Genomic DNA, 25,429 nt, shown 5'->3' with positions numbered 1-25,429 from the left:
TGTACACTTTTCTGTATAATACATGCCTGAGGTTGATCTTCTAGTTTCATATATTAATTTCTTAAATATATTAAATGATTCCAAAGACTACCACCTCTTACACAGGGACTAGAGAAAACATGTTAAATCAGAAAATGGCAAGGATTTATTTGAATAAGTGGTGTAACTGATACGTGCTGTCATCAGCCCCCTAGTGCCAGTGCAACACTTTTCACATCACCACCTCTCCCTCTTGGCTCCCACACTACACATACATAAACAGCGTGGATGAATCTCATACAGTAGACATCTGAAAATTCATACACAATAGTAAGCCTATACACTCCACACAAAACACTCCAGCAACACATGAGGATAACTGGGACAGCTCACTGTCCAAAAGAAGCTTTAAGTCACGCATTGATAGATCATAATTGTGAAAAGAAGACTAGGAGTAGGGAGGAAACCCCATTTTTCCCTGTTTATGGCATCATCACTCAAATCACTGGGGTCAGGGGTATATGAGACTTTTGAAATTTACTCCAGTTCAGTTCCTATGACTTTTCCAGCCAGTTTCCAGACAAATATTAATAATACCAATTAACTTTGTGCTCACATCCCTACTCTTGCTTTCACATCCCCCCTCTATTTTTGGTACGGGTTCCTACAAAGAAGGTAGTAATAAGCTCTCTTGCCCTTTCAGAACCCCAGTTATCAAGTAAAAAGACCCCATATTTTTCAGAATCACTATATTTGTATTCTAAAATAACCAAAACTGTTTATTTGCATTCCTATTTGCCATCTAAAACTAGGGTCACTTTAAAAGAAGAATTTATAGCCCTTGCAAGCAATACCACTGGAAAATGTCATAACATAATAATGATAGATTATTTTGTTTAAAAGATGATACTGAGAATTATTACCAGTCTGCTAGCTCTGTATCTAGCAATACTTCATTTCTTTCAGTACCAATTATAGCAGAAATTGAAAAAGAATGGAGCATCTCTTTATTCTCTGCATACAGCTCATGAATCTATATTTCTCAAGATTATATTTTGTATTCAGATAGTTTGAATATATGTATTTGTGACACCATTACAATATTAATATTCCCATTATGAAAATAAATAAGTGAATGGTCATATGCATATGCCTTTGTTATATCTTTTCATTATAGAAAATCATTAATATCAATCTTAAAAGTCAGTAGACAGTTTATCAATTTTCTCACTGAATTTCATTCAATTTGAGTAATTCTCAACTAAATCTTAATTAAACTCAGTTTCTTTCCATTCATTTAATTACTTCTGATCTCTATCAATAGCCTTTGTTAATTTCAATTACTTCCAATAAATCTTCAATTAAATCCTTTTACCTCTAATTCATTTCCATAAATTTGTTTCCTTTGAACTCATTTGATAGCTTTAAAATGAGTGCTGCAGATACAACGTTTGACAGATTTTTCACTTGAAACATCATATATTTAAACTCATAGAAGAAGTCACAGAGTGTATATATTTTTGGTAGAAATTAATGAAATAGAAGGTTTACACAAATCTGACAATTTTCAAATTGCCTGTAAGTCCTGGTTTCAGCCAGGATAGAGCTGGTTTTCTTCACAGACGCTAGTGTGAGACTGTGTTTTGGATTTGGGATAAGAAACTGTTGATAATGTGCTGGTGTTTTGGGTTGGTTGCTAAGCAGTCAAGGACAGTCCACTTCTCGTGCTGGCCTGCCAGCAAGGAGGCTGGGGGTGCACGGGGAGCTGGGAGGGGACACAGCCGGGACAGCTGACCCAGGCTGGCCAGAGATATTCCCTACCATACAACATCACGCCCAGTACATAAACTGGAGTTGGCCGGGGGGGCAGAAATCGCTGCTTGGGACAGGCTATCGATTGCCGGGTGGTGAGCAATCGCTGTATTGGGCATCACTTGTTCTTGTACATTCCTTTGTAAGTATTATTATTGTTGTTATAGTTTTTGTTTCCTTCTCTCTTGCTGTCCTATTAAACTGTGTTTATCTCAACCCATGAGGTTTTTTTTCTAATTCCCTCCCCCATACTACTGGGGGAGGGAGAGTGAGTGAGCGGCTGCGTGGTGCTTAGTTGCTGGCTGGGGCTAAACCACGACACTGTAGAATTTAATTGTGAATACTCTGATGAAATAGTGAGAAAACAGGTTTTCCATCTATTTACAGACACTTAGGCATCAATGGTGTTTCAGAGAGGCACTGTGATGTACTATTGTTTCCAGGATATCTTCTTCTGATATGAAAATCTCCTCAAAGACACCTCAACATACTGTGTTGAGAAAGCAACTTGACCAGGGCTTTGAGAATAGAGTGAATATACAACTGTTTTTAGACTAAGTAAACATTACACCTCTCCATCTCTGTTTCTGTGATGAAAGAGCAGGCCACGCCACCTCCGCTCTGGTGGCAGTCACCTGTCAGTAGCTATCATAGCCTCCATTATCTTATCACAGCCTGGTAGATTTTTGACTCCAAGCTACCAGGTTGCAGAATTCAGAGCAGAGGTATATACAGTCTACTATGGGTCTGAACAAAAGGCATAGGGAGCAAGCACACACTTCCAGTGAAGCACTGCTGTTCTGATAAAACCGAGTCAACAGTGAGTGATGTTATGATCAGTTTTAATTTAGAACCGGTCATTATGCTTTCCCAAGCTCAGTTTGCATCTTTATTCCCTCATTAGCTAGAATTTTATCTATGAAGCACAAGGCAGAATTAAAAAATGCTTAATGATCACCATCAACTCAGTCCCTTCAAAAACAGTTTTCACAGCTCCATGAGTGTTGTGGATGGTTGCTTCTGACCCTTCCATTCTTTCTCTATACCTAACTATTGAGGATAAAGTTTTTAAAGATGCAAGTTGACCAGTTACAGTCATCTTTCTCTTAACTGCAGAACTTGTGCAAATCCTTAGCTGCTCAAGCTGAGGCCATCATTGTACACCCGTTACACAACAGTTTGTTGTTTAGCTGAGGGCCCACTTCATAAATGTGAAGCATATTCCACAGTGGAGGCATTTCCTTTCCACTAGATCAGCCAGGCTGCAATTCAAGTGAGAACATCAGTATTCCCAATTTCCTGTACCTTTCGTTCCCTGGTTTCACCAGGCAGTGAACCTTACTACTGAATCTTACTGAATCCCATGGAAACAACACTACTGTGCCAGAAGAGATACTGTTTCATAGAATTGTTGCAGAAAGTCCTCATGAAGGTGATTTATCCCCTTTGAGTCATTGAGGAAATATATACATCTCTAGAAAACAGAGTAAGTCAATATCCATAAATGTATTTTTCTTTAAGGAAATACACTTTGACTACCTATTTTCCTGTGTCTGTGTCAAGCCCCTCTCCCAATCTAAGTAATTCTTTTAAATGTCTGAAAAAGCCTTTCAGACCTTTTACAGAAATATATCAAATTCTGATAAAAAGTTACAGTCCTACTATAAAGCAATAAAAAACAGTAAATATACTGAACTTCTAGAAAAAGCTCTTCATTTTCAAAGAAAATATGCATGATTTAAGGCAGTTCCTGCAATAATCCTCCTGGTTTCCCTTCATTAAAGAGCACTCAATAAGCACTCTCAGCGCTTAGAGTTGCTGATAATTAGACCATGAGGGATTCTTTCCACAGTGGTTTGGATTAGGACACGAGTGCCCTAAGGCCAAACTCCATCTTGGTGAATGGAGGCAAGAGAAACAAAGCGCAGCTGGTTCTGTGGTTTTGTTTCTTTAAACAATTTTTAAGGCTTTCTTGTTCAACATGAGATTTGGTTTTGGTTTCTTTCAACCTCTCGGAGGTTTAATACAGAATGATAACCTGACTCAAGGCATTCTAAACCAGAAAAAAAAAAACAAAAAAAGAAAAATAAAAATAAAAGAAAAGAAAAAAATGTAATCAATAGAGTACTTTACTTTCTTTGCTCTACAGATTATCCTCAGACAAGCTAAAAAAGGAGAGGGATGGGGAGAAAAAGAAGAAAAAAACGACCAAAAAAGAAACAACAAAAAAACCTGGACAGAAAACATTCCTCAGACTTTTAGAGTATTTTTGTATAGTATTGAGCTTGTTTCTCCACTATAGATTTAAATAGGACTTCCCCAGACAGTTATTTGCAGTTTTGTTTATGAAACTCTTTTTACCTAGCTAGAAGCTTATTAAAAAAACTTTCAGATTTCTGAAACCTGAACTGAAACTTTAACATTTTGCCAGTTACCCACCTCTGCTCTATGATCACGTTCTGAAGTAGGCACAAGTACATTTTCATCTTCAGTAACACATAGCTGATAAATTGTAACTTCACAAACATATTTTTGTATTTTAAACTTCCACTGAGAAGTAGAGAAGAGATACATAAACTAGACTTTTGGAAATCCCACATAATAATCTACTAATCTGTAGAAGAAACTTCCTAAATGCTGAGCTATAATTACAAAATATAAAAAATAAAATAAATAAATCAAGTGATAATGGGTTAAACTCACCACAATTTAAGATCTAAAATTCCCTTAAAAGCCTACCTGAAGTTGTCAACACATGCCAGATAATAAATAAATAAATCCCCACCTTCACGACCAGATACAGGCTTGAAATAGAGTTCAGGCTTAAGTGAGATGCAACTTCAAAATGGAACATTTTTGACAAAATTAGCATCTCTCCCAAGCTATTTGGTACAGAAATCACATTGTTGTCCCAAATATGGGTTCTTCCACCTGGTGTGCAGAGAGCTGAAAAACACACAGAGCTGAGATATTTGCTTTTATTCCAAATCTGCGCAGAGTTGGGTGCTGGGTGGTAGGTCCACAAAGCTAGCACACGTCAGTTAACAGACAGAAAATATTTATACACTTCAAGCAACAGTTACTAGTATTTTTGAAAAGTTGGCTCCGTTACCCTTGTTCCCCTTGGTTCTCATGTCTCCACTTAAAGTTACAGCGTCCTTCTTTTTTCCTAGGCATGCTCAGTGAAGAAGGGGCTTTTGTGAGGAGGGGGGCTTTCCCTGCTCAGGGGCAGGTTTCTATTATGCATATTATATATTAATTAGATGGTAATTTGGATAGTTTACTCATGTTGAGTAATTGTGTTTCTTTTGTGATTATCTTGTTCCTTCCCTCAAGGTTGCACCTTGTTAACTGCTCACAGAGACTAAACAATACCCCCAGCTTCATTCCTTGCATGCCTTCAACAACACGTGCCAAGGATATAAAAGAAGTACAAGAATCCATCCCCTATGTACAGACATACAAAGTAGCTGTTATGGCTGATCTCTACTGTGTCAAGAATTATTGTTATCAGGCCAATGTTTTTCAACAGCTGATCACAGAAAGATTTTTTTTTTTTTTCTTTTTTAAGAGTACTACTTTACAAGCAACTTTACTAGAAGTTAATTCGATTGGCAGGGAACATTGTCACCAAGGATGAGGACAAGGCTGAGTTACTTAATGCCGCCTTTGCCTCAGTCTTTAATAGTCAGACCAGGTATCCTCAGGGTATTCAACCCCCTGAGCTGGAAGACGGGGATGGAGAGAACAATGTACTCCTCATAATCCAGGAGGAAGCAGTCAAGGACCTGTTAAGCCACGTGGACACCCACAAGTCTATAGAGCATGATGGGATCCACCCAAGAATACCGAGAGTGCTGTTGGAGGAGCTTGCCAAGCCACTCTCCATCATTTATCAGCAGTCCTGGTTGACAGGGGAGGTCAGAAGACTGGAGGCTTGCCAACTTGACACCCATCTACAAGAAAGGCCGGAAGGAGGATCCTGGGAACTACAGGCCTGTCAGCCTGACCTCTGTACCGGGGAAGATCATGGAGAGGTTCATCTTAAGAGTGCTCACGGGGCATATGAAGGACAACCAAGGGATCAGGCCCAGCCAGCACGGGTTCATGAAAGGCAGGTCCTGCTTGACCAACCTGATCTCCTCCTATGAACAGATGACCTGTCTAGTGGATGAGGGAAAGGCTGTGGATGGTGTCTACCTGGACTTTAGTAAAGCCTTTGACAGCGTCTCCCACAGCATTCTCCTGGAGAAGCTGTCGGCTCGTGGCTTAGACAGGTTTACTCTTCGCTGTGTGAGGAACTGGCTGGATGGCCGAGCCCAGAGAGTTGTGGTGAACTGCGTTAAATCCGGCTGGCGGCCGGTCACAAGCGGTGTTCCCCAGGGCTCAGTTGTGGGGCCAGTCTTGTTCAATATCTTTATCGATGATCTGGATGAGGGAATTGAGTGCTCCCTCAGTAAGTTTGCAGATGACACCAAGTTGGGTGGGAGTGTTGATCTGCTGGAGGGTAGGAGGGCTCTGCAGAGGGATCTGGACAGGCTGGATCGATGGGCAGAGGCCAACTGTATGAGGTTTAATAAGGACAAGTGCAGGGTCCTGCACTTCGGCCACAACCCCATGCAACGCTACAGGCTTGGGGAGGAGTGGCTGGAGAGCTGCCTGGCAGAAAAGGACCTGGGGATGCTGGTTGACAGCCGGCTGAACATGAGGCAGCAGTGTGCCCAGGTGGCCAAGAAGGCCAACAGAGTCCTGGCCTGTATCAGGACTAGTGTGACCAGCAGGAGTAGGGAAGTGGTTGTGCCCCTGTACTCAGCACTGGTGAGGATGCACCTCGAATACTGTGTTCAGTTTTGGGCCCCTCACTACAAGAAGGATGTTGAGGTGCTGGAGCGTGTCCAAAGAAGGGCAACAAAGCTGGTGAGGGGTCTGGAGCACAAGTCTTATGAGGAGCGGCTGAGGGAACTGGGGTTGTTCAGTCTGGAGAAAAGGAGGCTGAGGGGAGACCTTATCGCTCTCTACAACTACCTGGAAGGGGGTTGTGGCGACGTGGGTGTTGGTCTCTTCTCCCAAGTAACTAGTGATATGACAAGAGGAAATGGCCTCAAGTTGCGACAGGAGAGGTTTAGATTGGATATTAGGAAAAATTTCTTCACAGAGAGAGTGGTCAAGCATTGGAACAGGCTGCCCAGGGAGTTGGTGGAGTCACCACCTCTGGAAGTGTTCAAAAAACATGTGGATGTGGCGCTTCAGGACATGGTTTAGGGCGCATGGTGGTGTTGGATTAACTGTTGGACTTGATGTTCTCAAAGGTCCTTTCCAACCCTTATGATTCTGTGATGGGTTTTAAGAGTTAAAATGCAGTTTTACACTTACACTGTCTGTAACAGCCATACAGTGTTTTCTCCAACTGCAAGGCACTGAGCTTAATAGAGGACTTCTAGTCTCTATTCTTTGCCTCCCTTTTCCTCATTGTCCAAACCTCATAATGGTAATACAGCAGTTACTTGTTCTATCCACATTGCAACGTACTTCAGATTTGTCAGCATTTCCACTTAAACATTGTATTATTCTTTGATGCCGTAATTTGATGTTTCTAAGTAGCTTGAAAGTGTTTTCCCAATAGAAATATCTTTGCGTAAATACATCTATTTCTGAATGTTTATGATTAACAATATAATATTGTAGGCAACTAACATATCTTGTCATGAAAAACAATTATTTTAGGGCTTATGCATGTTACTTCTAAACTGAATAGAATCATAGAATATCTTAGTACCTCTATGTCCTCTTCATTTATTAAAATATGATTTTATTCTGACCATCATAGTATTTATCTGCTTTAGTGAAAGTATTTTGAATTTCATATATGGGGTTTTAAACAACTTTTATTTTCCCAAATATTGTTTTATATATATATATATAAAAATACTAAACACAACACAGACGAATTTTAGCAGGTACATTGAGGACAGGGTCTATTTAAAGAAAATTGTTTTTCTGCTAATCATGTATCACTCTACCTTCTCAACAGTGTAAGTAACTCTGGTCTTTTCAGCGTAGTTGTCAAGGCATACAAAAAGCTGGAGGTTTACACGTGCCTGGAATTGTCAGGGCAGTGGGTAGAAACACAAGCATGGTACCCCCAGAAGTCATCTTTGTGCCTGATAACTGAACAGTTCAAATATTTTCCATTACCAGAAAAAATGAATTCATATTGATCTTCATCCTCTCTAGAGCATCCTTTGGAAAAATGATATATATGTATAGATGAGGCACCGTTCACTACAGTACCATAACGATTGGATTCAAGTGAAAAATGAGGACAGCAACTCATTATACAGTACACATGGGGCAATGTCTTTGTTTCCTTTTCATTTCTTTTTTTTCCAGAGTAAATGTTCTTATTTAAAACTTTGTCACGAAAAATGCCTGTACCTAAATTACAGCATAAGGAGGCTTCACTCAGTTCAGATACACATTCCTTAAAAAAAAAAAAACCCACACAATAAAAAAACCCCAAACATAATCCCCCCTGCCAAAGCCCCAAAACAAACAAACAAAAAACCATAAGAAAAAGAACAAACCAAAAAGCAGGGAGAGAAAAAGGGAAGGTAGAGAGACAGTGCACATTCAATACTACTGCTATTGTACATGGCATAAATCACTAGACATGTTTAGGGAACATAATCTATTATACTTTCTTCTTTCTCTATAATCGTTGTATCATGTGCTCCGTAAACATTGATGAAAGAAGCTAAATTATCTCAATAAGCTAATCAGATAAGGTTTTGCAGTTAAAAAAAATCAAACAACAACAAACCCAAATACTCCATAAATTCAGAGAGAAAAAGATCAGTATTTTCTGCCAAGCTCTTCCTTACTGGTACTCCAAATTAGGCATGCAAAATTTGAAACACCCACTGTCGTGGGTTGACCCTGGTGTGGTCAACACAAGGTGCCCACCAAAGTTGCTCTATCACTCCCCTCCTCAGCTGGACAGAGGAGAGAATATATAACGAAAGGCTCATGGGTCAAGATAAGGACAGGGAGAGATCACTCACCAAGTACCATCACGGGCAAAAAAGACTCGACTTGGGGAAAATAATTTATTACCAACCAAATCAGCGTAGGATACTGAGAAATAAAAAACAAATCTTAAAACACCTTCCCTCCACCTGTCCCTTCTTCCCAGGCTCAGCTTTAGTTCCAAGTTCTTTACCTCCTCTCTGCTAGTGGTGCAGGCGGATGAGGAATGGGGGTTGGACAGGGAATGGGGGCTGTGGTCAGTCAGTTCATCACGTTACCTCTGCCACTCCTTCCTCCTCAGGGGGAGGACTCCTCACACTCTTCCCCTGCTCCAGCATGGGCTCATCTCTCGACAGGGCCACAGATTCCTGCCAAGAGCCAGCTCCAGCACGGGCTTCCCACAGGGCCACAGCTTCCTTCGGGCACCTGCCTGCTCCGGCATGGGGTCTTCCATGGGCTGCAGGTGCAGATCTACTCCAGCATGGAGCTCCATGGGCTGCAGGGGCGCAGCCTGCCTCACTATAGTCTTCCCCATGTGTTGCATGGGAATTTGTGCTCTGTCGTCTCGAGCATTTCCTCCCCCTCCTTCTTCACTGACCTCGGTGTCTGCAGTCGTTCTCTCACATATTCTCACTCCTTTCTTCAGCTGCAGTTGTTTAGGGTTTGTTTTTCCCTTCTTAAATATTTTATCCTAGCGGCACTGCCGCCATCACTGGTTGTCTTGGCCTTGGCCAGCAGCAGGTCTGACTTGATGCTGGCTAGCACTGGCTCTATCGGACATGGGGGAAGCTTCTAGCAGCTTCTCATAGGAGCCACCCCTCTAGCCCCCCACTACCAAAACCTTGCCATGCAAACCCAATACAGCCACAAAAAGTCCCAGAGCAGCTTGGGGCTCAGCAGTAATACAACCCAGGGAACACACCTGTAAGCACTGGGTTTTCTCCTGTGCTCTCTCAGGTTACGCCCACATTGAAAACCACACCAGATGCAAAAGTACCTGAAAGAGTTCTAGCAACTAGCTCAGGTACTGGCAGTCTAGACAGTCGCCTAGGTTTATGGACCTACTAATTTAACTTGCTTTACAGGTTTGTGTTACCACCCCTAAGCTAGGAAAATGACTACACAAATTTAAAATTAGTGTATTTGTTCCACACATTTTTTTGCAAATTAGAAATATCCATTGTTGCCTTGAAACTATCTTTACTACTGGTGGAAATAATTTTTACATTATATTGCCTGTTAATTTCTAAATGAAAAAGTCATCAGATTCTCAAAATATTCCCATTCAGCTCCGAAAAAAACCCTGATATAATGGGGGAAGATTTACAAAACCAAACAAAACCAAACCAACAAACAGCTGCTATTCTAGGTATGAAAAAACAACACACAAACCAGTTTTGAAAACAATTTCCAGCCCCTGAAAAGTTTGTTCCCAGAAATCAATTACAGACATTCATTTACATATAAAAGCCATTCTGCAAGAGGAAGGGGTCTCTTTTTTAGAACATGACTGTTACTAAACAAACAAGAAAGTTTAAAAACAGGCTGGTGAACTCTTAGGTATCCAGTTATTTGTAAAGGAGAATCTCAATGCAAGTCACATGGGAAAGATACTCATTTGCCAGTAAATGCCAGAGTCACAGGTCCTCAACTGAAAAGGCTTAGTTCTTCGATCTTGACAGTTAATACTGAAATGTAGGATATTCTCTCCATGGCAGAAAATTCAGAGACTGAGCACAATTTCCTCATCTCAATGAAATGCGGAAGATCATACCACCTGAAAGTTTAAAGCCCAGTAATTAATTATCTTTATGAGAGGAAGAAAACTTTTGGAGAATTTTGAGAGAGGCAAAACAGTAAGAAAATCAATGCCAAAAATAATTTCTTGATGAGCCACAAGACCCCATTTTCTTTCTACAAATTCTCTGCATCCAAATGGAGACAGTGTCACAAACCACCTCTTAAGGAAAGGGTTATATTTTTGCATTCCAGCCCTAAAACTGCAACAAAGAAGCAAACCCAATAGGCATTAATTTTACCTATTATTAAACTCCTGTATAGTTACTGTTCTCCAAAGAATCTCCATAATGCAGATTCACTGATAAAATATGGAGCAGTAAAAAACAAACACACTTCTAAACAATTAGCCATACACCAAGGTATCCTTTGAAGCTTTCTGTGCTTGTCTCACTTCCATGTCTAAGGACAGGAGCTTTGATTGGTCTGAAAAAAGGAGGAAATAAAGGTATCCCATCAATATTTTCCCTTCTGGGCTCTTTCTAGGAACAAAAAGGTCGTACTGTTCTACAGCTGCAATCCTTAAAGAACTGTTCTCTGTTTTGCATACAGTAAAATTTTCTCTACTTTAGATCAGCAAAAGAAGTTGCATCAAATAAAAGGATTTCTCTTTACTTTGTGTAGGAAGATATTTCTCAGGTTTTTAGATAACGAGAAAATTTCTCAAAGGTTCAATCCTACAGTCAATGCATCACTAATCTCAGAAGCAGCTAAACACTGAAAGACATAACTGAGAGTTGCAATATTGTTAGATATTCGGTACTTTCATCTTTGGGGAAACCTGATAAACCCATTTGTATTTAATCCAACCAGTAGCAGAGACCCACTAATAATGGCAAGCTAGAGTCACATCCACACAGGCACCACTGTACTTCAAATACGCAGGAACTACAGTAGACTTTAAAAACAAAGTAGAATAATTTATGAGGAGCATGTGAGGGGTTAAGAAAGTGAAAGAAATTCTGTGCAGAGAGGTCGTGGAATAAAAGCTACAAAATATACCTGTGTAATCAGTAAAACATTTTATTTGCATTGCAATGTTTGGGTTTCTTTTCAATCACAAGCACCAAAGTCAAAGTGGGACTCTGATCATCTCACTGCAGTTTACCAATCAGGATTATATGCCAATGTGTAATGAAGTGGAACTACATGACATGACAAAATACGATGTGACAAGTAAATTTTAAAGGAGAACCCACTAATTTGGAATGAGTAATTGCTACAATTCAAACAACCCCATTACTTATATACTGAATTTTCAAAACTGGATTTGTAGCATATTTTTAACTGGATTAAGTGTCAACTTCAACGGAGAAATTAACATTTTAAAAAAAATTCCTCATCAACAGAGTACTATTTATCACCTGGCAGGTAATAATTTCTTATTCCTACCTTTAGTACTGCTGAATATTTTTCTCTCAAATAATAATATTCAATCAAAAGAACACAACATTTTATGCTAATGCAATCTTTGTACAGCTTTAGCTAAAATCTCAAGTGCTGATAATTACAAAAAAGGCTGTGATGGGATTCCAGAAAATTGGCATTTTATGGGAAGAAAAATTCAGCAAACTCTTCAACAGTGTTCAATAGCACAAACTGCAAGTAGTATCTTTGCATGTCTTGTATTACTAACCTACGTACTGAAAATATCTCTGGAAAAGACCAGACAACACACTGCAAAACTTCTGGAGAACTTTGCCATCTACAAACAACATGCGCTACTTTGGAAAGGTGACACTTCAACATTTCAATCTGTAGTTTCTTAATTAAAAAAATCCGGTTTCTATATAGAGTAGCACTCTGGTACACGGTAACAGTATTTTAGGATCACAGAAGTTACATTGTGAAAGTTAATATAATGTAATAAATAGACCATTGGGCACCACCACAACGTTTACATAGGTGCAGATTTTTAATTATGCTGAAGAATTTATGAAAAATACAGGTAGCATAAAACACAAGAGTAATTTTAAGTACAAGATCACAAAACAACGACTGGCAGGGAAGACTCCAAAGGAATACATCATGACTCTCTTCATGTTTCTAGTTGAGATCTTAAAATTTCTGAACTAGTGTTCTTCAGTATGCAGTAAACAGTCAATACTGACAGACCACACCTGATATCACTAACAATGAACACATGATTTCTATCTTAATAACAAATGAAATAAATATGCAATCTCTTTAGGAACAGAAAGCACTGAAAAAATCATAATTGCCTATTTCTTAAACGAAGGACATACCTAGTTCACAAGATGTAACAAAAACTATGGCTTCCTCTTGACAATACATTTGGAGAGGCCCAATAGCAATGTTTATTTCACAATTAGATTTTAAAACCTGAGGTTTGGAAAAGGATTCTCCTTGACAAAAACTCTCCATCTTTGATTGGTATTGTTTTTGCTTATAGCACAAGACATCATACATCTGTTACAAATCAAACGTAAATTGAATCAAACAAATTCTTAATTGTTCAGAATTCTATTGAAAGCCTTGGTTTAAAACTTTCTAACTAGGAAAAAAACCCCTATTTTTCCTCATAGATGTGTCCAACTGTAAAAATTTGTAACATATTGATAGCAATTAATACACATGTAGACAACCAATACAGATTGCAGCAGGTATTCTAGAAGTGCTGGAGTAGGCTGGTGACTGAGATGACCCAGACCTTTTCCAAAATTTTGCAAGTGGCTCATCTGGGGCACTTCTCAACAGGTATACCAAACACAGTGTTATGCACAACTGGCAATCTGAAAAGCTACTAAAAAAAAAAAAAAGCTTTATCTCCTATATATTACAGATATTGATTAATTGATTATATAGTCAATTGACAACCCAAGGAAATATTTAGAAGCAGCCTCACAAAACCAATAATTAACAGACACATGTTTCATGACCTCTTTGTCAAGTTGTTATAGCAGTTTAAATTGTAAAGAAGATAGCTGCAAGCCAGTTGAAAGCAGCTGGCATTTAGTCACCTCCATGCCAATTACAATTGTAAGTGGCACCTACTTCAATGGTAGCGTGTGTTATACATTCTGATAAAACAGGTATTTTTTGTTTTTCTTTTACACCTATACAATGCTAATATACTATCCTGACCAATTCCATTCACAAATTTTAAGAAATGTGGACTTCAGTAAACTCATTTTTAATTTTTTTTAACCAATACATTGGAAGACTCATCAAATATGGACAGCTTGTCCCTGGATGTCAAAAAAGTAGTTTTAAGAATAATGTCCAAGATAAAGCACCAAAATTAAGTGTAAATTATTTTACATTTTGGACTACTACTGAGTTACTAACCTACTTCAAGGAATATACAGCAGCATTAAGGTGGAACCTCCTCTTCTCAGATCTCTGAAGTTCTGTTTATTCCCGCTTAATTTTCTGCTTTTACTAAGCTTGTGTTACTAACTTAAAACAGGGGGTGGAGGGAAAGGGATAGTCGACCTCATTTCAACTCCTAAGGTTTACTTACCAAAGTCTTTCACAGACAGAAGATGTTTTTGGGGAGATAACTGCACCAAAAGAACCAATGCGCACTATTTCATCCTACATAAAGCTCTGTTGTGTAAGTGTACTTTTAATTAATGTTAGTAAATGTTACCACACTTGTGTTTCGGGGTCACCAATACATAATTGTGATTGTGCATGTGAGCATGGATGAGCACATTTACGTTTCAATATATGGGACCTAAGCACAAAGTCTTGCTAAGATTTCCAAGTATCAGCCTATATGCACAGTAAACTGCCCATTTCTGATTGTTTATTTAGTGCTTCAGATGTTTCTCTTACACCTACATGGTTTTCTTCCTAGAGATTTCATAAAGGATTCAGTCACAGTACAAGCTTCTGCAGAACTTAAGTACCTTCAATGCCAGTACCAACTGACTCGGAGTACTAAACAGGCTGGAATTTTTATTTTTGTTTGTATAACTGTTTTGGAAGATTTTTAAAGCTAAGAAAATACTAGAAATTCTCAACACTCATTTCAACACTTCTGCACATTATCAGTTCTATTTTGCAGAAAACTATACAATATCTTTCAATTTTTGGGGGTCATATACTAATGTTATCATGTATTAAACAGTTCCATGAAGTACATAGTCATTTCTAATCTCTCATATTTTTAGGTTTTTCGTAGTCAATAGCCACAATATTTGTTTCAATATTAATTGCACAACTTTCAGGCAGGATTAAGCAGCACATAATAAATAAATAAAATCAGAGAAACCAGAAGGAAGAGGTTTCTTAAGCCCTTTTAGCAGCTTAGAAGTAAATCATAAAATGTCAAGCTACAAAAATTGGCTCAGATAAATATGATTTTTCCTGAACTAGTTCACTAAGCTTTTACCCTTCCTGAAGACTTTCAAGTCAATCCTAAATGCTGTGCTTACCTTAATATTGAACAGTTATGGTACAACACATATAAAAGACTGAATACAGAAGTTATTCTGAAAATGGAAATGTTTGTCTTTGTTTAAATAAGGAAAACAAAGAATTTATTTGGCATTGGAAGGAAAAGCGGAGTTATTAGGATAATTTTTAGGTATTTTTCTTCCATTTAGCTAAGGACTTCCACTGGATGTTGTCTTCTGTTATACCCATTATACAGTTCAAAACTTCATATCTTAAATATTACAACTCTTTAGTTTCATATATTCACATTTTAACAGTAATATAGTTACATCTGTTATAAATTACAGTCATAATTATACCATCATGTTTTCAAGTGTTTAAGGATTTAAAAATTTCAAACAAGCTGTCATTTCATATTCCACAGGGCTTTTATTCTTTTTTCTGTGGCCTATGATAAATCTTGTTAATACTAAGTCATACATTATTTATGGATATTTATGGCTGTATATGGACATATATAGAGTATACAATTTATATAATGTATCCTCAGTTTTGCATACAATGCCCAGAATGTATGAAAGGAAGCACTACAAAGGAAATATTTAAAAACAACAATTATGTACAATTGAAATTCTAAGCCTGAAAATAAAACTTCATAAAATTTTTTTCAGCAGACCAATTAAAAAAAAAATTAAATGGCTACAATATTCAGGACATAATTAAGACACAAATTCCAACAGACTTCTGTATTCAGCTAGAGTTTTGGCTATGCATCTCAAGTTCAAAGGTTCCATTTATTTCCCCCTCAGACAAATCCCAACATCTTAGAAACCTCTCCAATAACTGAGATTAAGTTTGCTCTTGTTCCTAAACCTGCAAGATTTTCCATAGAGGTAGATTACTCAGGCCATGAAGAATGTTGTCAGAGAGCCCTTGATTGTGGCCTTAGTAGATAAGACATGATTCTATCAGCACTGACAGATGTTCTTTCCTCTCAGGAAATGGCCACCAAGGATAAAAGTTACCGTCCGCATATAAAGAAGATCAATTTGCATTTGAAGCCCTATATCTATTCCCCAGAATCTCCATCACTGAGAAAAATCAGGCCTCTACTTAATCTACAGTATTGGCAGCCCAATATGAACACACAGTTTCTCAGTTATATTTACCTGCCTCCAAGGATTATCATTGGGTATGTAGTATTAAGGTCACTACCATACATACTGCAGTCTAAACATTTGGCTTACCTCCTCCTGCTGTGAAGTGAAGTCTGAGAAAATATTTTTGTTGGACAAATATATTTGTGCATAACTAGATTTGAGAGGAAATAAATGTTAAAAAAGAAGACAGACTTTGGTGTGTGCCTGGAAGCTTATAAAAAAATCATTATTTTATATAGGTCCATGTTACCCATGAAGCTACCAGAAAAGAACTACTTTCATCAATAGTATATTAAAAAAAGACTAATATTATAACTAATAAAAGCATTAATATTAAAATCCGCTCCAATGCATATATAAATATATTTGTAGCGTTAGTCAAACAGACATGTAACTTACCACAAGTTATAATTCATCTAACCTGAAATGGATCTGCAGTTCAGAACAATAACGTGTATTTCCTCTGGGATTGAAAACATTCTAGGGCACAATAACATGGCAGATTCACAAAACAAAACAAGAGGGAGTAAAACTTGTACTACACAGAGTAGAGGATTTTAAATCCATCTGATATGTGTGAACCTTGCTGAGAAATGGTGGTCAGATGCTGTACAACAGGCTTTCTTGGATCTAAACCAAAGCATATTAAATTTCAGCACAAAACAATGATCAAAGTCCTCTTCCCCAGGGCAAATTCAAGGCTTGCAAACAAACACAAATATACTCTAAAAGTTTGTATTTAAAATACTGCACTTCATAATTTATAACTGAGCAAAATCCATGAATACAAAAAGTAATTAGTTGTAAAGAGAATACAAGACTGCTGTAGTCCTTTTCAATGATGTATGATGTTGTGAGTTAGTGGTAAATGGATCCCCTTCGTGATTCTTACAAATTTTACTATGCTGTCCTGTTTTTGAAAACATTTGGTAAATGTGCAAATATGCAAATTAGATACATTGGAGACTATGTTATAATATATTCATTCTCCTTTTTCAACAATAATTTTCATCTTAAATATAGGTACATTCCCACAAGCATATATTAAAGAAATAATACATAAAGGAATACAGCCTGTTGAGTGTCCTCTTTGTCAACAAGCAAAAGGTGCTTATATAATGTCAATGGAGGTCAAGGAGTATTTCAGTAATTTTAAACCAGTATCAACAGAAAAATGCATCAAACAAGTAGGTCCCTTTAATTAAACAAAATATTTTGCCTTCTAGCTGTAAAAGATTAAATCAAAAGCAAGAAAAATTTAAATCTTGGATTAGAGAACAATTATTTTTTTAAAGTGCTGAAGGTAATCCCTGTAGCTGTGTTTTAACAGCAATATAATCATCACCGGTAATTCTTTGGGAAACATATAAAGAATGTGAAATATATTTGGGATAAGAAGTTATTCCAGTGTTCATTTTTAATACCATAAACTTACATGTTTGTAATTATTCTTTTAGAAAACACCTTTGCCATCAACTATAAGATACTTAAAGAATCAGTCTAACTACTGTTTAAAATGCAAATCCAAACTCTCTGTAATAATTTCCTGAATTAGTACAAATTTATGATGAAAATATGCTGAAGTTCCTCATGAAAAAAAAAAAATTGGAAAACTAACAGGAGTTTTCTATTTTTAGTGCACCTGAATAATCTCCCAATGGAATAGGTGGGTAAGTGAAAGAGCACAGTAATATAACCTTTACACTGCTACCACTGAATCAGCCTATTCAGTGATCAAACATGATAGAATAAAAGTTCCTCGTTATATACTGCAGAAACATAAAACTTGTAACCAATGAAGAAACCATATTTTCCAGACATCAACATTTAAGGAACATCTGTGTCCTAAACACCTGGATATGGGGAAAAAATATTAGTTTTCTATGATACTACAATAAAATCAGATAGCTTGTTGATAATGAGGCAGAAATATCCACTTCATGAGGACAACCATGAACATGCCTGTAACAATCAGAGGTTGAGGAAGGCTAAAAGATAAAGTTGTAGGTAAAAAAAAAAAAAAAAAAAAAAAGCATATTTTGGCATAGACGTATTAAAAGATTTGACTTTCACGTGCGTCACAATTAACAGCAGCACTATGATCCCACTAACAAAATCAGAGTCAGTAGACTTAGAAAGAAAAGTACTTCTTTTAAGGAAGAAATTGCTCCAGTTTCTCCAATTGATTTACAAAGGCTTGTTTCCCATAAAAATGCCAAAGAAAGAAAGAAATTGGAAAATATGAACAATACTGTGACCATCTCTAAACGTCATATGTTCAGTGACAGTTCTACAGTTTCTCATCCCCATAATAGTGAATGCTGATTTTTTTTAACATTAAATGCATACCTTTAAATTTTCAATAGAATTATTAGGAGAGGACTAATTATGAATATAAAATAATTTTTATATTAACTGTTCTACATTCTTTATCTTGAAGATAAAGAATAGAATATGAACTTAATTAGCTATATGATTTTAAACTGTGAATAAAATGATGCATCTCCTTAGTATATAAGGAAATACAAACAATACAATTTGAAATTATGAGATTATTAATGAAAATTTAACTGAAAACTTATATATAAATGTATGTCATTAAATAAGCCTTACAATATTTCTATGACTTCAGTAAATTGCATTATTGCCATTTTTAACCAGAAAATAATTGACATATCTGTATATTTAATCTAAATTTTAACTAAATCTGTGGCAGAGTAGGGAATATAAAGAGAAATACTAACTCTTCTTTTCCTAATTACTTACTGAAATCACCCACCACATTTCAGGCATGGAAGTGCTATAAACAGCCATTGTGGTCTGATCCAATCCCTGTTCAGGTCAATGGAAAACTTTTATAGACATTAGGCTAGATCATAGTATGATTCAACCCCCCCCTGCAATTAGTCCTATTTCTATTCTGCTTTTCACCTACTCGTTTCCTTCATAATCCCTCAAAAATGCAGGGAATCCATTTAAATTCCTTTTTTCCTTCAGAAAGTGACTTAGGAAGGACACCATGTTTTGGTATTCCTGAATTCTCAATGTCTAATAGAAAGAATTTGAATTTGAAAATATCTCTGAAAAGACTACAGGAATGTATCTGTACATGTTTTCATTTTGCATTTCACTTCATAACGTCCTTCTAAACATCATATGATTTTTTTTTTCTGCTTTTTTTGTAGACTATAGAAATAAACCAGAAGCTTTGCTTTTCAAGCACAACCAAGCCAATTAAAGGATACAAATTACTGGATAATTGATCGCATTTTGACCTTTGAGAAATAATCTAGGGAATAAAATGGCAGATCATTAACAGCTCAAGAAAAATAATTCCTGTCTACAAGTTATATTAATCCTTCATACAAAATAACTATAAAAATGTCTCTGTAATTTACTGATCAGCTTTTTTGTGCACTTTTCATCTCTTTCACATTAAAAAAGCTAAAATCTAACATTTTAAATTTAAGTATGTTGTAATCTCAGATTTATTCTCTATGGTGTTCAGGGGTACTCAGAGTAGCAAAGAAAATTTAATAATATAGATTAAAGATGAAAGACACTTTCATCTTTAATGATAAACACAATTTGTTTATCATTACTATGATTTTGATTACAGATGAAGCCTGGGACCAAATAACACAAATGCCCTACAGTTAATATTAAATCTTGCAGAGAACCTTCAGATGTGTTAATGTCCAAACCTAGGGTTGAAATTTGGAGTACCCTATATTTCCCCAGAGATATTCAGCATGCCCTGCACAGAGCTACTAGGAAGATTCCTGCCATCAGAGTAAATGCCCTGTGCTTGATTCTGAGTTAGGTAAGAGTCTCTGGATAAGGCTGGGGCTAGTAATAGATTTCAAGCTGGAGTTCAAAGCTTAAAAGAATACAAACAGTTTATTGTACTACTGCAGCTTAGATGACCAGAGCCTAAAAAAACCTCCACACATTTCTACAAGATAAAACAGCTTTACTTTTTTGTTTTGTAGAACATTAAAACTAACCTTAAATACAGTCCTAACCTTATCCACAAACAGTAGGTGAAGTAAATTAAAACCTGTTTCTACTAGACCTCATTCTACCTCATGGGTCATGCATGGCAAATGGTACCCCATGACAAATCCCTTCAATGCACAGGTCTAGAGGATTCTGTCCAATGTATAATAATTACTTTTAACATTTGCAGCCTAAAATAGAAAACAACTTAAGACAAAGCCAAATGATACAACACTTAGATTCACAGACTGCATTAATTCTGTAATTCAAACATTGAAAACTTTTACAAGATTGAGACATTTCAGAACTGCTGCAGTGCTTTCTGTCACATAGGTCCAAACTGCAAGTTTTTCCAGGAGTTTTGAAGTATAGCCCACCCAGATGCAGAGTGAAATAAAACCAGTAAAATAAAAAAAACTTATCATCTGTCTAGGTGGAAGGGCATATGATGGAAATGAAATTTCTCAGTAAAAGGTAGCCGTAAAATAGATTTTTGGTTTTGCTGTATTTTTAACATTTAGATATTTCTTCCATATTAGACAAAACTTACAGTTCATGACTAAATACAGACATACCCAGGAAACTCAGTAGTATCAAAAAAAAAAAAAAAAAGCACAAGTGTGATAATGAGAGAAAACTCCAATAAATTGACAGTACACTTGACTTCTTGATTTTAAGCAGGTTGGGCCACTTATGCACACAGTAGGAAAGACTATTGTTCACAAGCTCTCCTGTGAATTTGGGGAGGCTGCAAGATCTACAAAGGCAACTGATTAATGCCTTCATAACCAGAGATGGACACAACCTTTAAAGAAAGAAAGTTTTAATTCTACAGATTTCTAGACAGGGTGCCTGAGGTGACAGTTTGCTCAGCTCAAAGAAAGAAATCTACTATTTATACTTCCAGCATCACCAAGTAGCTAACCAGCTAGAATTATAAAATTCTAACATCTGTGCCTCAAAGGGAGATTCGTATGTGTAGTGTCTTCTTTAAGCTCCTTCTTTGTTGCAGCGAAAGAATGAGAAAAACTATTGTAAAGTTCACATGACAAACACAGCCAGCCAAACAGCTTATATTATATAATAAATAAATAAATAAATAAATAAATAAATAACACTTGAAGTAAATGTCATATGGGTATTTCAGAGATTAGTTGCAAAAACGAAAATAAAAAATACATCAGAGAAAACTTAAGTCAGAAGACTGCTTTGTTAAGTAGATGCACAACCATTCACCCAACTTTTACAAGTGTATGTCAGATACAGTGAAGATGTGAAGAGACATACCATGCACAATGAAAGATGTTAACCTGCAATATCTGATGAGAATAGACTGCTTATAAATAGAGTTGGAAGACTTCCAAATGGCTATTAACGCAGGCTCAGTTCAAATGCCTATATTACCCTCCTTCAGGATCATCTCTATCTCAAGCTAAAGTAGGTAGGCGAGTGGTTAAGCTGAAACTTCTTGGCTGCTGAATGCTGACTACCTGTATTTTTACAATCAACTCCACATTCCTCTGGACTGTGACAACTTTAGCCTTGAGCCATCCCTTAGTGCAAAGAAATCTTTAACTAAATGCTAGTGAAGCTGAAACCCAATATGTTCCTAAAACAGAATAAAATGTTCTGGAAACATTACCTTTGACTGTACAATAGTGTCCAAAATACAGAGTTAATAAAATGAAATAGTTATACTTCCTAAGAAAAAGGTAATCAAATAACTAGGGTTAATCCACCGTAGTATTGTATAATCCTAAAGCTATCCATATTTAGTGAGAATGCTTATCAAGCTGATTGATATGGACTATCAATCTATAAGCTATATGGATTTATCATATGTGACTGAAATCTGCGGCTATGTCAACATTCAGGGAAAAAACAAACAAACAAACAAAAACCCCACCACAAAACCAACCTACAAAAGTCAAACCAAACCATTATTTACTAGATGAGACCAACACTCCTTGAAGTCTCCAGTAGGAATTGCTAAGCCTCCCAAAGTCGTTGTAGAACAGTTTGGCTAATTCTTGTAAGAGGGTTGATTGGTTTTGAAGGATGCACTCAAACAAATATAAACAAATGTAACACAAACAAAACGTCCCTTAAACCTCTGCTTCTAAAAATTTGCAACCTATAAGCTGAAAAGTTTGCCGTATAGCAAACTAAGAATTTCCACAATTCAGTAAAAGTGCACACCTTCAACTCCTCTCACTTTAAGATCTAGAATACAGTATTATCAACATTCTCTTATTCATCCCTTCTACATGATAAAAATTCAAACATGAATTAAGTCCTTTTTAAATTGATACAGCCTCAGTAAGTGTTAACAGACTAACATCAGCATAAAATTTTCAAATGAACAAAGAAATTTTTTCACTGGACATTCACAATTTGTGAAATCAACTTTTTCCAGGACAAAGTTGATTTTAATAAGTCTCTTAAATGAAACAATTATGAAAGGAAAAAGTTTAAGTTACTTAAAACCCCCATTCTGACATTGTTCAAATGAAGTTTTTTTTAAGTTGAATCATAATTACTTATGAGTTCAGAAAGGGAATAAATGTATACTTAAAACTTCAACAGAAGGAAGAAAGTCAGCTTCCAAAACAGACACTTGAAGTACTTCATTTAGCTATTTTTCAAGTGACCCACCAGGCCTGTTTCAGTAGTTTTGTTTATTTCATTTAGGATTTTTTTTTTTTTTTTTTTTTAACCAACTGGGAAAGGTATTCCACTTCTAACTGAAAGCTGTTTTTTTCCAGCCTTACAAAATTAAGAGAAAATTAGTTTTTCCTTGCTTGCCACTCTCCAAAAGCATGTTAACAAATCCGTAACAGTATAATATGCATGGAACAACTGTCACAAATGGGATCATAAAGAAGAAAAACTTTGCGTCACCTACTCCAATGTAAATCTAGTGGCTGCGTAGAGTGAAGATGTACAGTGGCTGCTGGTAAACCTGTAATGTTGGGGTTTTATTAAGAATTATAACCATTTCCACTAACTCAGTTGTGTAAAAGAGCAATACCATGTTAACAGCAATTCCATCTCAGTATTTGTTTGTTAAATACAGCAATTCACATAATAACATATTAATCAAATATCTAGCTCTACCAGTTACAAGGCCATAAGTTGAATGCTGCAATAATTAACACACCCACACATTCACTTACCTTACCCCATTAGTAAAAATTAGCTTAGCTCTCTTTTAGAAGTTGTTTGGTTTTTTTTTTTTCCTTATAATTCTAAAATCACAAAATCTCTTTTGCTTACTTTCTGAGAATAAGATCAATTTTTTTGCAGTCTCACTTATGGGTCACAGACTCCCAACAACTGACAACTATGATGAGAACTAAATCAAGCCTAACTGTTGTATAAAGAACTAGAAAAGTATTACAGCCAGTCATTATCAAAGTTGCCCAGCAATAAGTATGAGGATTTTTTTCCACTAGAAAAATGAAAGAGGAAAAAAATTTGAAAATATGCCCATACTTGCTGGGAGTATATTTGTTTACAGATCTTGAAGACTGTCTTTAAAGTACAATGCAAGATGGAAGTTAGTAAACAAAATGGGAGAAACTAAAGCAGATTATATAGGTAACTGCCCATCTAGCATAAACATTGAGTAGTGAATTTTAACTCCCTCAAGACAAAAGTAAGTGTTAAAAGCTCCAGACAAGGAGTTATTTCCAGTGCACATTAAGAAGTTTATTGATCTTGCAAAATTTACAAAAAGGTCAGCACATTTCTTGGCATCTGCTGCTGGCAGATCTATTAACTATTTGCATATAAACATATGCTGAAGAGTCACAGCTATTATGTCAGTGGAAAAATGACAAGCCAATACATATTCAAAAAGTAACAGATTTTAAAACTAGTAAGAGACAATTATCAGCCAGTCTGACTTCCAGCAGAACAAGAGTAAAATAATCTCACCCAGAATTTTTGCATCACACCAATATTTCTTGATTTAAAATTCAGAAGGAAGCTATCACTTCTCCCAAGAAGTAGATATTAAAAATATGTATATACTTCAAATATCCATTGGACCTTATATGACTTTCTTCTAGATTAATCTATTCTCAGTAATTTCTCCTCCTCTCTGAATCATAAAATTTTATATTCAAAATTGATTAAATATAATAATTTTTAAAATAATTTTGTGGCTTTTAGCTGAACACAAAAGAGTAATCCATGCAGTAATAAATAATGCTCTTTACAGTTCACGCACTTCTAGTTGAACATTTTGGTTTCCTGAATGAGATCTTAAGACTGGTTTCTCCCTACATTACTGTGCTAGATAGGTAAATGTCTCAGATCATCTACTAAAGTTGATATCATCTTTTGATTTGGTTTTGGGTTTTTTTCCACATGTCTGAGGAAGACAACATAAATTGCAACAACTCCGCACAATCAAAAAATACACCGCAGTCAAAGGAAATTATAATGAGCTGATCCTACATCTAGATTAACAGATGCTAATGAGATGAAGCCAACTTTTTCTGTATCAGTCTTGCTCTAAAGGACTCTCCCGCAAAAGGACCCCTCAATTACAAAAATCTGGTACTATGATATAATTCTAAAAAGTCTTTATTTGCCCCTCTGTCACAAACTATTCCTCACAAAACACATTGTACTAGTCTTTATTGTAAAACAGATTTATGTCAAGCCATCATCTCTGAAGTTCAGAGGGTTGTAACTGATACATTGATCTGCTTTCCTAGAAAATCTGAGTTCTGTCTTCTTTTTCCTTCACCATTTTAAAGATCTAGAGATAACAGGTAGCACAGATATGAAGAATGTTCTAATCTCATATGGTGCATTCTATATTCCTAACTGCAGATATCTGATAACTAGATTTTAAAATGCAGAAGTAATTTACGAGTCATTTAAGTTACATGTGCTTCTTTTCATATGGCAAGCACCAGTCCCAACCCTGGTATTTTCAGATTACTGTATGAATAATCTGTGTAACATTAGTACATATACTGAGTATTACTGTGGTCATTCTGCAACATGGAATTCATTCAGTTCCATTCTCTGAAACCTTGTGTTAATTTTCACAGCACCTAGTGCCACTGCAATGCAACTACAGCAAACCAAATTATCAGCTTCTCTTCGGATTTTACTATTTTGTTTGAGGGGAACTTCATGGCAGCAAGATGACAAGATATCTTTTCAGCTGTGAGGAAAACAATGTTTTCTCTCTCATATACATTGTTTAGAAGGGTACACGAGCAGCAGAAAATAATCGCTGTGGTTGTACATGCAAAATACAGTGAGTCCCT

This window comes from Phaethon aethereus (genome assembly GCF_964289735.1).
Source record: "Phaethon aethereus genome assembly, chromosome: 13".
Lineage (NCBI taxonomy): Eukaryota > Metazoa > Chordata > Aves > Phaethontiformes > Phaethontidae > Phaethon > Phaethon aethereus.
Note: the sequence above shows the minus strand (reverse complement) of the source record.